This window comes from Micropterus salmoides, unplaced genomic scaffold (genome assembly GCF_014851395.1).
Source record: "Micropterus salmoides isolate LMB-PRFRI ecotype aquatic unplaced genomic scaffold, ASM1485139v1 Ms_hic_scaffold_23, whole genome shotgun sequence".
NCBI lineage: Eukaryota > Metazoa > Chordata > Actinopteri > Centrarchiformes > Centrarchidae > Micropterus > Micropterus salmoides.
Genome location: NW_024041484.1, coordinates 11,283,681 through 11,299,564, shown reverse-complemented (window position 1 = coordinate 11,299,564; position 15,884 = coordinate 11,283,681). Strand labels below are relative to the sequence as shown.

General features: G+C 41.3%; 1 long non-coding RNA gene across 1 annotated transcript in view; it reads left to right on the top strand.

Annotated features, from left to right (window-relative positions):
- LOC119918412 overlaps positions 1-15,884 on the top strand; it is a 166,358-nt gene that overhangs the window by 102,340 nt on the left and 48,134 nt on the right. The window lies entirely within an intron of this gene.

Sequence of the window (15,884 nt, the reverse complement as noted above, 5' to 3'; positions counted from 1 at the left end):
GTTTGCAAATTACCGTGTCAAAAAAATGTCCTGGTTAAAACCGGACTACGAGGCCACTGTTAGAAGACATTAGGCATAGATACAGTGTGAGATTACAGATTCATTCACAAATTTGCATAGATCATACACGAGAACACAAACAGACACACACTCCGAGAGACCGGATCCCACTGAGAGACCTCCTAAAGAGGTACACCACACTGAGCCAGAAGGCTGGCAGCCTTTTTTTTTTCCAAAAGACCCCCCAGCAGACTCCAAAACCCACTCTCCTGCTCCTGTACATGAAATATGGAACAAAGATGAATTATACACAACACCTGCTCATTTGACATGCCAAATATACGCTCCTTATGCAGCGGGACAGGAGCTTCTGCGGCGTCACACCTGTTCCCAAATGTGACATGGCAGTGACGCCTCATTTATGTGCCCCTACTGAATCATTCTGCCTGAATGTATTATTGATACATTTAATCTTTCATGTCGCACAATGTTTGACCTCTCACTGCAGGCTTTGTAGGCAGGGTGTACCATAGAATGTATTCTTTGATTTGCCAGTGTTTAATTGCTTTTTACAGAGATGAATGTGTTTCAAGAGGTAAGGGTATTGATTCAAGGTTGAGCGAGCAGTAATTCTGTGTTATAATTATACTTACAAGACTGTCAGTCACATGAGCTCACAGGTGCACTTTAATGATCTAAGAGCAATGAATGGGTCTGACACTGAAGACATAACAGGAGAGAACTGCAGATTCAGACAGCTCATATGGAATGCGTTGAACAGAATAATGTCCTCTTTGCCAAGAATTTCTATACACTTATTTCAGCCTCATGGATGGCTTTGTTCGGTCTGTCATCACACATACTGTAGATGTGTAGAACTTCCTTCTGGATTTCAACTTGTTGCTACTGATATGCAATACTTAAGTGAAAGACAACTTTTTTTAAAGCACTGGTCACTCTTTAAAAGCACAGAGGACAGTTGAGTAAAACCCTCCCTGTCAAGCACTGTTAGCCATTGTATGAAGAACACTCTGTTGATAACTGGTGAAGCTGAATTAGGCGGTAGGTAGCCTTTAAAGTACCTCATGCTGACAGTTATATTTAACCAGCAATTCTGTCTCTGTGTACTTGCATTTGTGCTGTTAAAGCATGCTGTTCCTCTCTTCTATGCCCCTCCCCTTATTCGCATCGCGCTGTAATATATACCCACAGTCTGCCTCTGCCTCCTCGCATTCATGATAGCAGTCATTATCACCCACACAAGGAGGCATGGCACCCCCCAAGATGGAGAGCGCAAAGGTGCACTACTGAAAGGTCACACAGGAGGGGAGATAGAGGGAGGCAGACAGGACGAGGAAGTGTAACACTGAATCACGGTGCTGGTGCCCAAAAGCAGACGGTGGGGGGGGGGGGGGTAAGGTGAAAACACCCTTTATAGGTCAAACCGCACGATTGCAAGTGCAAATGAGAAAGTAGCCAGACCAGGAAATGAATCCAGAGGGCTATGGGTGACAGATGGTCCGCAAAACATCTGTCCTCTATATATACTGAGGGTGATTGCGCACAAGGAGCAGCTGGTTTAGCAGGTGATGAGCCGAGATGAGTGGGAAACTCGGTAGTGATGGCTAGTGGACAGGTGAGGAATGGCAGGTGAGGTTAGTAAGCGCTAGAGAGGGGATGTAAACAAATACGAAATGAAAATGAATGAATGTTTGCAAATTTGCCAAAATGTTAAAATGGGCTAAAATACAGAGGTGCAGATAGTTTTATGTCATCCTCAATAACTTTTCACCAGTCCTCACCAGATTTGTAGTGCAGTGCAGGATAAAGCCTGTCACATCGGTATTATATTTCCTTCAACTGCCACCAGTCCTACATTTGATATTGAACTTTGAGAGTTGTTTAAATTTGAGTAGCCATGGAGATTAAATTATATGATCATCAAATACAGTTTATGACCATTTAGCACATTGATTTTCTTTATGAAAAGCACTAAACAAGACTCATGTGAGTGGGTGTCTGCTGCTCTGCATACATTCCCACACTGCTGTTGTAGAAGTAAATACATTAGGGAGGCATAATGATTTACCTTTTACTGTGAAATGAATGACGGTCTAACTCATTACATGCAAAATGTGCAAATGCTGTTGCTAGCTGCTAAATGGCTGGGTTCAGAGAGTTTACAGCGCTCCCTCAGAGGCCATTCCAAGGATTGTTTAAGTGTCAGCATTTGCTAGTCAATATGATACATGTTAAACTAGCTTAAATAGAAGTCAGTGTTGAAAGCACACAATGTGACAGAGTTTTACAAAGTGACAGAGGTGCATTACAGGAACGATTCAATAAAGTGAGAACAAAAAAAACCTTCAATCCATTTACGCTTGTACAGATCTGCTTCCACTTTGCTAAATGCAATTAGGACCATCCACTCTGTCCAATGACACCCCGAAGGCCTTTTAAGAAGTCAGCACAAATAGATCTCTGGGCTGAAAGACACAAGAGAAGGAGGGAGGGGTAAGTTATAGACAGACAGGGGCTCTCTTCTCCCACTGTGTTTCTGTGCATGAGAGAGATAGGCAGAACGAAAGACCCGACTACACACACATTCCCTCAGAGGAATTGACATTGTTTACCCCCCCCCCCCAACAGGGAACCAGGGAGAGTGAAAACAGGATCAAGAGAAGTGTTCATAAATCATACTTTACCATTTGCTCACCCTCTCTCCATCCTCATCTCCCTCGTGCTCATTTTTATCAGCCTCTCTTGCTCTCATGTATCTGAGAGGAGAGAAGGAAGCATGGTGGTTGTGGAAGAGTGGAGAGCCCCACTGAGATGTGTTGTGGAGTTATCATCCCCATGTGAAGTTCTTCATAAGATCAAACGCAACGCCTGTCCCTTGGAGCAGTGAGCTGGCCTCATAAACCAGCCAAGCATTTCTTACTTTCTTTCTACACCTCCTTTTCTACTGTTTGTTTCTGCTTGGTTTGCCAATTCTTTCTCCTACATCTTGCCCCCCCCCCACACACACACACACACACACACACACACCTCCTACGAACTGTACTCTCACTTTGTCAGTGAGTGTGCCTTGGCTTCGTTGACCAGAGTGTATGAAACTATCCTTCCTGATGTTTTTTGAGACTTCATAGCAATGGTGTTTACACATTCCAACAGTACCTCCAGCACTGCATTATACACATCAAACCTGTGTGTGTGTGTGTGTGTGTGTGTGTGTGTGTGGCTGGAAGTCTTCTGTGTGAAACCATAGAACAAGTTTTGAAAAATGTTACTCCCTCTTGAGTGACTACCACCCTTCATCCATGTCAACACCGCACATTCGATTTGATTCTGTCTGTAGCACAGCTGTCTGTCATGGTAGTGAGCTCAGCACTGTGACTGTAAGAAAACTCTAGAGAGGGAGTTATAGTTGCTGGTAGCCCGTCTGCGTGACACCTGCAACACTGATGCTGTGATCCAGATCACATGGTGGACTCGGCTCCAGCTGGACGATTTTTGGAGTTGGTTGAAGTCACGAGGAAATGACAGTTTGAAGGTGTCTTGCTTCTATAATTGGACATATTTGGAGATAAACCAGGATGTGCCAGCACATGACGAAAGTCTAGCTGTGGCCACATTCAGTTAAAAGAGCAGTTATGTCATGGGTATATGTATTTCTTAATCCAATCAGAATTATCCAGTAAAGGTGCAAGACTCTGCTAAGCTTTCCAATGCACTTGCAGAATTTTTGAAGCAAACCTGGATGTGTTTTTTTTTTTTTTTTTGTATCTTTGGTTTTATTGGAGAAATAGACCAGATCAGCAGTCAAAGTTTCAATTTGTCCAATGCTTTGATTCATTTCTAAAAACTTGCAAAACTATTAGCATCAGCATGTATTTTGGGTTTTGTATTTTGGTTAATTAGCAAATATTTGCATGTTACATGTTAAACTCAGATGGTGAACTTGGTAAAAATCAAACCTGCTTACTATTAGCACATAAGCATCGTCATTGTGAGCATGTTAGCATGTTGATGTTAGCATTTAGCCTCATGGATGTAGACTCTTGAAGAGATACAACTGATAAATAAATATTCACCCTGTTACCCTGTACAATATGTGCTAATGAAATAAAATAAATAAAACAAAACACAGTAGCGTAATGTTTTAGGTTATGACAAACTGGCTGTGCGCAGTTTGTCATTAGTAGCCGTCTATCTAACTTTTTTTTTATTAGCATTTTTTGGTACAGTGATCAAGTTGCATGTCCTTGGACCCACTGGAAGGTGTAATTCCCTTAAAGAAAACCTGCTGACATGAGCCGGGCCTCCCAGGCAGCACTTCCTCCCAGCCTCCCACCAAGATTGGCAGACCCAAAAGCCCCCACGTTGGCCGTAATTCTAACCTGTGAGTAAGCGCTGCCTGAGAGGTTCAAATCCCTTTACTGAGCTGGTCCCTTAACAGGGCTCTGCTCCTGCTCAAATTTTACTGCCAGAACTCCTTTGGGGCGAGTCCCGACCCATTTCCACCCCTGCTTGTGGAGACAATAGAGACGGATTTTGAAAAAGGAAGTATGGAGAGCGGAAAGGGACTGCAGGAAGAAGCAAAATACAGTATTTTGCCAATATATTCATAGTCCACATTTTCTGTTTTAGGCAGGAATTAACACATGGGGCTGTTCCAATGACAGAACTGCATGTGAATAAAAGGGAGGTAAGCAGTTGTTGGAGGATGTTGGGGATGCATATTCCAGATGTTTTAAATAATAATTTCTATCTATTGGCATGTTCTTTCCCCCAAGGGAATACTGAACATCCATGGACTGGGTGTATTTAAAAACATCCACTTCTGTTTACTAATCCCAATAAATCCATTTATACTGGTGTGTGCAAAGAAGCTTACGCATTCATGTGTCCACAACTTTCTGTGTGTAGATGCTACACATGGGTATCCAAATATCAATACCTATGTGAATCATATGTGTTCAGCTATCTGCCAGATGCAAGACATTGTATCTCACGTGCCTAATCTGGAGTGGTTAGGCACGTGCCAGCCTAATAAACTTAATGGACTCGTAGCTAAGCCAGGATGAGTTCATCGGGTGTCTTCATTTCACACTGGCATTTTAAACTCCTCATACTTATGCAAATTGAGAAAGCAGGCAAGGGCCAAGGCCAAGTAGTGCCAGTGAGAAAGCATCTAACACAATGACAGGTTTGTTATATGCATTATTCTTGCTAAAATGGCTATTACCACTTGAACACAATATTCATATTTGAATGATATTTGAGGTTTAGTTAATAGTTTATGAAGTTGACAAGCTCCTGTGACAGTAATGTGTAATGTGTTCAGTCTGACAGTGTGTGTCGTGTTATCTATTATTTTCCATTCACATCAACATTTTGCATTTAGGAACATGCCATCACACCAGATCTGCAGTGTTTGTGGGTGATTAAAAGCCCAGAAGTGTCTACATCTAGCATTCCTAAGACTAAACTTTTCTGTCTTATATAGGTTATGCCGGTGCACTGTTTTTGTCTTCAGGAGTTCTTCCCCACACTGTGTTTCTCTTTGTGTGGGTGCTGTCTGTGTGCAGGAGTTCTACCTTTTTTTTTTTTGTATTCCCCCCCCTGCTTTCTCACAGAGTCACGTATGAGTCATGGCATTGACAGCCAGATTCTCAAGATTCTCCCTTGCATGCTTTTGTCTTTGTGTATCCTATTTACTTTTCTTCACCTCTATTTTTTTTTTTAAAGAATGTTGATATATCAGCAACACTGAAACTATAGCTACTTCTACACGCTTTGCTCTGCTTTTCACACACAAAAAGGAACCAGCCTTTTTGTTAAAGTCCTTTTAGAGTCCTAATCCAATAATGTATTCAAACCCTCCTTCACAAGTCACCAGTTCTCTGAAAAAATACATCAGAAGGAATGTAAATGATCTTTCATGATGTAAACACAAATGCAACTGCAGTTCTTTCATTGAAATCACAGTGTTTTGTTTTTTTTGACATACAGCTCAGATGAGCTTATCAGAGGGACACTTGTGGTAGAGGGCTAGCAAATCTGCAGCAGACTAAAGGGCACAGCGGCAGAGACAGATGTTGCTGCTGCTGCTGCTGATGCTGCTGCTGCGTCTGCTCACAGATGCTACAGCTGTTGAGACTGCTCTGCCAAGATGATCATATCCCCCGCTCACCACAACAACACACAGTCTTACAGTGTGCTATGCTGATCGCTTGCACCATACATTGTTTTCAGCTCATTATTTTGCTCTTTGTTCCTCCAGCTTCGTGCTGTTTATGCCTCTGTTGAGGTCTTATATACTGTTGATTCTCTAAGTATTCTGCTTCCCCATGCATGTCTTTGGCCGTTTTGCAGGCTGTCAGTTTAAATTATGATTAACCCCCCCGACTTGTGTAAAGTTAAATCAAGTAAATAAATGAGAAAAAATCTGTCTCCGTTCGATCTCTCTCCTCCTCTTCCTCACACTTCCCTCGCTTATCTTAAATTCCTCCATCCAACAGCTTCATTTCTCTGCAGGATGGATCCTCTCTGCCTGCTGGAAAATAAATTGCTCCACAAAAGCCCAAGCAGCTCATGAAAAACCCACCTCTGCCCAGCTTAATCAATAGCAAAGCCTCCAATTAAACACTCCTTCAGTTTCATGTGCTCATACACTTCAACCTGTAATTTTCTTTACATTTCATGCGCTCTAGCTAATCTTTATCTGCTTTCTTCAGCAAGTCAAAATTAGTTTTCAACCCCCACCCCATCCACACTTAATCTACCACACCACAGGAGGTGGACCTCCATGAATCCATGCGTCACTGTGGGTTTTGGGCTCGCACAAGCTGATCATAGATTAGGAGCTCACAATTATGTCAAAGTGCTGGAAAAATTAATGAAATGCCATGTCTCATAGGACCATAAACCTTATCTTCACCTATCATTTACATAAATTAATTTCACTCAATATATTTTTTATGGACAGCTCCATATTGGCCCAGTCACATTTCATAGCTCTTTCACACAAGGCTGAAACCCTTGTAAACCCACGAATACTGAGCGGTGGATATTTATTCCCATATGTCAGTTTTTCATGCTTTTTACAGTGGTATCACTACAAACCATGCAGTTAGCGGGCTGTGCTACCTGCCCATATCAGTCAATCACTGTATTCAGCTAAATTGGCCTTCTTGGCATAAATCCCCACTGGGTTTTTGTTATGTCTGTGCACACCACAGAGGTAATTGGCCGCTTTTTGGGTACCTTCAAGAGGAATGGGTGGAAAAATTAATAAGAGGAATACCTCAAAGGTCAAAACAGGAGGTGGACTTTAAACTGACAGCTTGCCCCAGTGTGGTGACAGAGGAGGCGCAGAGAACATGGAGAGTGTCATGATAAATTGCGTTACTGAAAAGTTGGCAAATGGCATTTCTGGCAGACATGAAGCAGGACAGCCCAGGGATGATGGAGGAGTTGATGACAGCAGAGGGTGGGTGCAAGACGTCACCTGATATCCCTTCTTTATGTAACATACTCATGCAGTCGAAATGTTTGTTTTTATTATAGTAAGGGGTAATTTGCATGTTAAAGTGATGGAATATCATTACCTATTGGTCCATCTCTTCTAATCTGGCCGTGTTAGTGGTTGTAGATCTTTTGCCTTTGCCGAGCAGATAAAAGCTGATGAATGTTGGAGTGACTCCTTTGGCCCCAGCTGATTAATAACTGTTTAATCAGGGTTTAGTCTGTAACAGATGTGGACATCCTGCTCCTCATTTATTTAACTTAGACACGTCAGTCACTTTCTCCTTGTATTTCACCCTTTTTTTTTGGGTCCCTTTCACCTTCAGTCTCTTTCTTCCCCACTCATGTTATTTTTTGAACCCTCTTTACCTTCAAGCTATCTTGGATCCATCTTGTTTTCTAGCAACACCCTGCCATATATTCATACATAGCAAAAATGCATGCAAAGTATTCAAGAAATAGTTTGACAATTTGAGAACTATCATTATTTGCTTTCTTGCCAGGAGTTAGATGAGAAGATTGATATCGCACATGTCTGTAGGTTAAACATGGAGCTGGAGCAGAGAGGCAATTAGCTTAGTTTAGCGATGGGAAACAGGGTGAAACAGCTAGCCTGACTCTAAAGCTCAAAAATGATGTAGGCCAGCACTGCTACAGCTCACTTGTACACACACACTGTATGTTGTTTGCTGAAGTCATACTAGAGGGAGTCATATTTCACAAAGAAATGGTTACAGCAAGTAACTTCCCGTAAAATTGTTGTTTTATATTTGTGTTTCTTAGATTAAACACAAGAGATATGTTTTATTTAGTGAGCTTTATAGGTGTTAGTAACTATACTTTTTAAACTAGAGAGATTCAGGTTTCCAGCAGCTTTCAATCGCTAAGCTAAGCCAATTGCGCCCCAGCTCCATTTACACACAGACATGAGAGGGGCATCAATCTTGTCATCTAACTCTCCGCATGCTCAAGTTATGTTGTGTTGTGAAGTCGTTGCACCCGTGAATAGTTTTCTTAATGAAGGGTTAGCCAAAGGTAGGTCTACATGCTGCTTCCTTACAATGCCCTACCCTATGTGCAAAACATGAGGGGCATGTTCAAAGTTGAGTTGCAGCATTTTTTGTTTTAAAGCTTCACCTCTTAAATGTACCGCTGCAGCTGATTTGCCTCTCTTTTATCTATATATCTTTGTGACTGGTAGTTAAAACAATAAGGAATAATTGCTTTTACCTTGATTCACCTCATCAGTAGTGTGTAAACACAGGGTGTGTCTCTGATCTTTTAAGCATTTGGTTTATATACAGTCACATCTGTGACTTTACAGCCAGTATTTTACTAACGGCTATTAAACATCTTAGGTGGGGTTAAGCAATATACTCAAGGGTACTTTGACAGTACCTCCTGAAAAATGGGAAGATACACTTTAACAGTTTTCACATTGGCTACTACCATGATATGATGTGACTCCGAAAGATTCCGATGTCACTTAAAGCTGCACCAAGAGTGTTTTTCCTGTTATCCAACTGCCACTTACTCACTATGCCAAAAGGACAAATCAATCTGCATCAGAGGGTCAAAACCACCAAAACTCTCTTAAAGCTGCGTCCCCCCCCTCGTCTTTCTTCTCATCCTCTGTGATAAATCACACCACCTGGATATGGGGCCCACCATTTAAAGAAGATTTCTTCTTCTTTCTTTGCCCATAGAATCTAAAATCCCATAGACTTTAAAAATAAGTTTCAGATGACAAAATAGTGGATTAAAAAGAAAACTAAAGTAATTTTAGTCATTTCAACCTGAGTCAGATTGGAATAAGCTAAGTCCCCGGTCGCAGCTGTTGCTTTTTGTTGTATGTGTGTGTGTGTGTTTTGTTTTTTTCCTCTGGCAATCTGCGCTCTGCAGGGACGCAAGGAGAGCTAGCTCTGAAAGGTTTTGCCCGAAGATAAATTGGGTAACCTTCTTCTGTCATTAGTAATACCTTTTCCTCTGGTGAACAGCAAGACGGAGCAGGCAGAGGGGGTGACGGAGGGAAGAGAAAGGAAAGGGGTGTTGGGGAGAGGATGAGAGCCAGGAGTCAGCGGTAATTAGCCATGAAACAAAAGCCTGCTCGGCTCAGTTATGGCTTGAGTTTCACACCTTGAGCCCTCTCTCTGTGCCTCCGGGGCTCAGAGCTCAGTGAGGGCTGCGACTGCTGCGAGGTGTCCAGCTGAAACACAGGGCAGACCTGCAGCAGCCCTGTCCTGTCTCTGTCTTCTATCCATTATATCACCCCCACACTTCTGTCTCATTCTGGTCGGCTGGCAGGGAGGTGCTTTATCTAGCAGACATATCATGTCTGTCTGGGGCACATGATTATGGATCCCACTAGAGGCATGGGTAGCAGCAACTTCACAAGTGAAAAAACTTCACCAATGCAACATGCCCTTAATATTTGCGGTATTTTACTAGTTAGATAGGAAGGATTGACGCCGTTCTCATCTCCGTGTGATAAGTATGAAGCTACTTAGAGTAATAAAGCACTTGGCATAGTTTAACTTAATGCTAAAGTTCGCTAAGTAATAGTTACAGCACACAGTTCCCCCAAAGGCCGACTTGTTTTCACATTCTTGTTTGTGTACTGACAAAACAATGGAGATACAACATCTCCATTAAAGCTGCAAGCAGCGTTGGATGGGCCCTCGTGCCGTGCCGCGTGTCCGGGCATGTTGCGGCTCAGCGGCCTGAGGTTGCCAGGCGCTGCGCTGAATAATCACGCATTTTGGTGGCCACATCCTGAAAATGTCAGAAATGGCTTACTTCCTGTTGCAAGTAGGTGGCCCTATGACATTGAGTGAATATTGGCATGTAGATGTGTTCAGGGCAAGAATCTTATCAAACATGAAAAATTCAGTGTGTACACTGAAATGTATAACAACTTTCCTGTTTCACGGCGAATTATCCATTTTTGACGACATGCATGACACACCCATCGACGAAAAGTTAAAGATGGCATGAAAATAGTGTTAATCAAAAAAATGTGTTCTCTTAAATCTTGTTTCAATAATTTGTCTGCAGTAATACATTTGTCTATAATGGCGTACAGTATTTGATGGTAAAATTGCATTTTGGGATGACTCTTGAGCCTTTATGTTCTTTGTGTAGTTGCAAGCTAGCATATGGAGAGTAGGTAAAAATAAATATATATTGTTTTTAAGGCTGGGCATGTTAACACGTTATTATCGCGTGTAAAGGGAATAGTGCTGGTAAAAAGCACCCTATTTGTGGCTTTTTATCAGCATACTAACATGTGGTTAGCAAACACCCTATTAGTGTTTGCTAACCACATGTTATTGCACTTGTGTATATAGCAGTACATTTAAATTAAAAGTGCACAATACACTACTTTAGAATTCATTATTCAATTTTGCACATAACAATGCGAATATTCGCAGAAAATCATGCGATTAATCGCATTTAAAAATTTTAATCATTGCCCAGGACTAATTGTTTTATTCTGAAGATATGCGTGATATTGAGTAAATCCATTGCAAGTTTTATGATAATCAAAAATGGTCTAGTCTTGAGTTGAATTCTGCAGTTGAATTGTTATTAAGAAAGTGCTGTTCAAGCAGAGCTGGTTCTCCTCATTGTATCACCAACTTTTGATGTAGTAAAATTGCACAATTTGAACAAGTCATGTTGAACTGCCTCTCGTGGTGGTGTCAACAGGAAAGAATAATGATATTCCCTATGTAACTTTTGAGTTTGAATGCAGTTTGAAAACTGCTACATAAGCTATAGCCTTTACATTTGCATGTTATGAAAAGGGAAGTCATCTTCCTATATACCGTAAAACTTCAATTAATAGCCGAGTCCCAAATAGCTGCCTACCCCGTTTACTGGCCTGGTGTGGGAACACATTTTGATAAATAAACGCTGGTCTCAATTAAATGCCTAGTCTGGTTTTTATATAAGTTCTTTGGATGAATAAAACCACTTTAACCCCGCCAGGTCGCCTGCTTTAGCTGCTTCTAAGCTGCTTAGATCGTTAATACAAATAATGTTTAAACTTATGATCAATATGGGCATGCAACACATCGTTAGATAGGTTAGATTCTTCACAATTAAATCGTTCAGTTCATTTAACAGAAACAACAAGGCCCAAAGTCTAATTCGTATAGATTTACTGGTGTAACTGGCATGGTACAGGAGATAAAAAGAAAAGTGCCGACACCTGTGTCCGTTCATTGATTACTTATATTCCTTTAGTCTGTAAGGGTCCACCGATCAAAAGGGTCAAAACAGATTTTCATAAAAATTTATCCAAGTTGTGAATCCTGTCATTTGAAGTCCATTGCTCTCTGTCTGCTAACTTCTGCCACACTTTTCTCATCCTGCATCGTGTTGTTGTTTTCATTACGTTGTTGCCTATAAAATAAAAGCGCATAAGCCGTCTGTGCTAGATCAAATGAATGAAGTGTACTTGATATTACTTGATCATTTATATACAAGTAATATTCATACTGTTTGAAATAAATAAACTGTTTCATAGTAGCCTATTTCAGTTTCGTGTGAAAGGAATTAAAGGCCTGTCCCATATGGATGCCTGTCCCAAATATAGGCAGGGTCAATTCAGTGATTTTAGAAAATAAAAAACTCCCCCCCCACCCCTCCTTTCATATATGACAGTGAATCTGTTAACATTGCTAGCAGGTTAGCTCTACCCCCAGTGGCCCTTTATCTATTAGAGATTGCATTTCCAGGTGTGCACTGTGCAAGCATTATCACAATGCAGGTGCTGAAAATGCGGTTGAACTGTTGTCGCTTTCCTCTTCAAAACCAGATCCAAGTGGGGGTCTCAGCACACACATCCCTCCCACCTCCATGACTGCACTGTTTTCTGAGAAAGGCCTGTGTTGACAGGCCCTTCATTAGAGTCTTTGTCCTGGAAGAGCCTTGTACATAATTAATGTCTCCATGATGGATTACATGGGTGGGTTGCAAACAGCGAAGAGGTCGGCAGAAAATGGGAGAATTGATGCAAGGCTATTTTCCCTATTGAACACGCCTACTGTGTGCCCCTTCTGCAGTGGCACCAAAATTGCTGATTAGAAAGTCACAATATTTATAACAGTGTTGACTAAAGTACAGGTGCAAGTGAAAATTAATCCCCTGTGCCTTTTACTTTCCTGTTTATTCTGTGTCTACATGTGGGATTGGAAGGTGGGTGTGGCCCGACAAATTATCATCTTTATTGCGATTCTCACAGGTGGGGATTTGGGTGGATGTAAACCATTAATCAAAGCCATCGTTAATGATGCAGAAAGCGCTGTGGAAATTAAACCCCTTCTGTTCCCCTTTCCATAATGTTGAGGTGCTCTGAGTTTGAGCTGGTATAATGAAGACTGTGGCTCCGTCTAGAGTAAGGTATCTTGTTGTACTTGTTCTTTTTCTTCATTTTACTTCATTCAAAACATTCATAAATGTTCTTCCTTTTCACTGATTTCAGTTCTGTAACTATTAGCCACAAGGTAGCCGCTACTTTCAGGCTATTGAGTAGTAATGAGCTGGAGGTATCTTCCTTTATGTCAAATTGCAGCTCAAGGGTTCAGTTTAATGATTTTAACATTCGAGTACCAGGATGAACATCAGTGCTGCTGACTTTCCTCAGAACCTTCAGGCTATGTTTTAATAAAACAAACTAAATCAGAGCTAATTGCAACACATGGCGTTTTACATAAGAGATCAAGTGGGCTCAAGTGGAATGGCATGTAATTGAAAGTGCAGGGAATATTTGATCTCAGTGTTTTCATTTAATACAATCCCTGGGGAGGCCAAGTGCAATATTCTCCACCATTTCCAGGGTTTTTGGAAATGTAGTTTCAGTTTAAATCTGAGGAACCGCTTTGCAGTACTCACCCAAAAAATCCTGCATGTCTTAACATTGTAAGAATCCCAGTATCCTGAGCCTCCCTGATGCCCGTCAGTCATCTCCCTGGCAGTTTTTGAGATTTCTGCTCAAATAAATTAATCTGCGTTTTGCCAGTAAAAGCAGTACAGTCTAGCGCACCAGTGGATAAAGTGACTAGCTCGATTATACATTTACTTAGACAAGTAATAAAGCGCTGCCACTCTCTGCCAAAACTGGGGCTGATTATACCCGCTGTACAAGCTGTTTTCCCAGCCTCCTGTTCCTCCCCTCTGACTGATCAAGACATTCACCCCAAAGAGAGGCACACTTATTGAAGTGACTGCAACTCCCAGTCACTCCCACCCCCACCCCCATGTAAAAGTGCATGTTTTTTTCCCTCACATGGGGATCTAGTCTTCAAATACAGTATGTAAGCTTACTTTACCAACTCTTACCAACATCCTCATATGATGACACTATCAGTCCAACCTCTAAGCGTGCCTCATGTCTACAGACATGATAAGCTTTATCAGGAGAATGCGCTTTGGTTTTTATGCTCACCAGTCCCAGGGTTATGAAAACAATCTGGCCATAATTCTCTCAAAGGATGTGCTGAAATGTTTTTATTTTTATTTTACAGTCATCCACATCAAAATAACTTCAAAAGAGATGATGCAATTACATTTCCATGGTGGAAAAGTAAACATTTTTCCTTTGCGCATTGTTTGTGTCTGCCCTTTGATGAAAGCATGTTAAAGCTAACACACAGCTAGGGTGTTTGATGCTGTGAAATCCTGCTGTTTAGAAAGTGATAGAATGTCCATTTGTTTGCAAAGGGTAGCTGCATTAAAGGGCATCCCATATGAGCTATAGTTCGAGAAGGCACCGGAAAATACTGAATGCATGATGCCTGAACATTTTCGGATTTTAATTGAAATGGCTGTTTGGTTATGCATTTATTCATACGGGCTGGATCGGAACTTCTGTACCTCCATTCTACATTTACTTCTATCTTTCAAAGAACTCTTAAACTACCAACCACCATAAGGTATAAGATACCCCAGGAGGCCATTTCTCCTGCCTAACTGCAAGAATGAGACAGACAGACCAAGAGTTTCTGATTCAGTCGACAGCCGCATTTGGCAAACGGCGACAGGAAGAGGCTGAATCCTGAAGGTAGCGCTCCACTAATTGGACATGCACACATGAGAGAGAGGGCTTCATTTAAAACCATTCAGCAATCTAAATAGCCCTAAATTAACCTGTGCTAGCTTCAAGACGTACTTATTTGCATTCCCTGTAACCTCACGTTTTCTCTCACAACCATACACTCACTCACTTTGACACATGCCCTGCCTTAGCTAATAATTTAGCAACTACGACTTGATGAAACACAGTTCCTGAAAGGTGATGGTATTGACACGTTTTTGTTCTTACTGCAGAGTTAAGACTGCAGGATAACAACAGCTCTTCCAATTAACACTGGCGTGCATTTGGGTGCAAATGATTGTGTGTCACATCACCATAATGCGTCTTTATGAAAATGGAGACCTGAAAACTCTGCACATGCTGTAAAAGTCATCTGCATAGCCGCGCAGTGCGAAGATAACATCTGTGGAAGCGCTCTTATGATAGACTTGCTAATCCACAAAAGAAATTGCCCCAGCTGTTAGGAATGAACTGCTTTAAGAGTCACGCAAGGTTTTTCAAAAATGTTAATATCTGTTTTACGTTTTCACTTAAATAACAATGTTTTGGATAAAAACTCCACCAAGAGCAGAGAGATTCAATATGTGGTCAAATGGTCATATGCGCTCAATACAAGTCCTTTCCTGGCCTCTGGTTGCCAGGGAAACCACTCAGCTGTGTGTGTGTGTGTGTTTTGTCCATTTGTACTTACACACGCAATTACACACATGCAGCTGGCAGCATCTGTGTGAGAGGCTTATTTTTAATGCAGCCATGGATGTATGGTTGTGACTATTGAATTAATACACCTGCTACCCTATTTTAGTGTGAGGCAGGGTTGAGGGTTATTGGAATGGGGGTCTAGTAGATGGAAAACATAAAGCAGACCTGAAATGACCACAACCTGTGTGTGTGTGTGTGTGTGTGTGTGTGTGTGTGTATAGAAAGAATGTTTAGTCCTCATATGTTTAGAAACATATTTAGTCCTATTAATACTAATCCTTTTTATAGATTTTGACATGTCACAGTAGGACAAGCACGGGTGTAAAAAATAAAAAGGAAATGATGGCTGAATTCCATGTAGCTGCTTTGATTTCAGTGTCCAGATATTATGCAGGCTTTGAATAGAACAGAGCCATAATTAATGTTATTAGTAACACCTGTGTCTTTTCCTACTTTGACAAGTCAAAATGGCTGCTGTGAAATAGGCTAGATCTAGATAAATGTTGAAATTACTTTTTTATTTTTTTAATTTTTTTCAAAATTAGCAAAATAT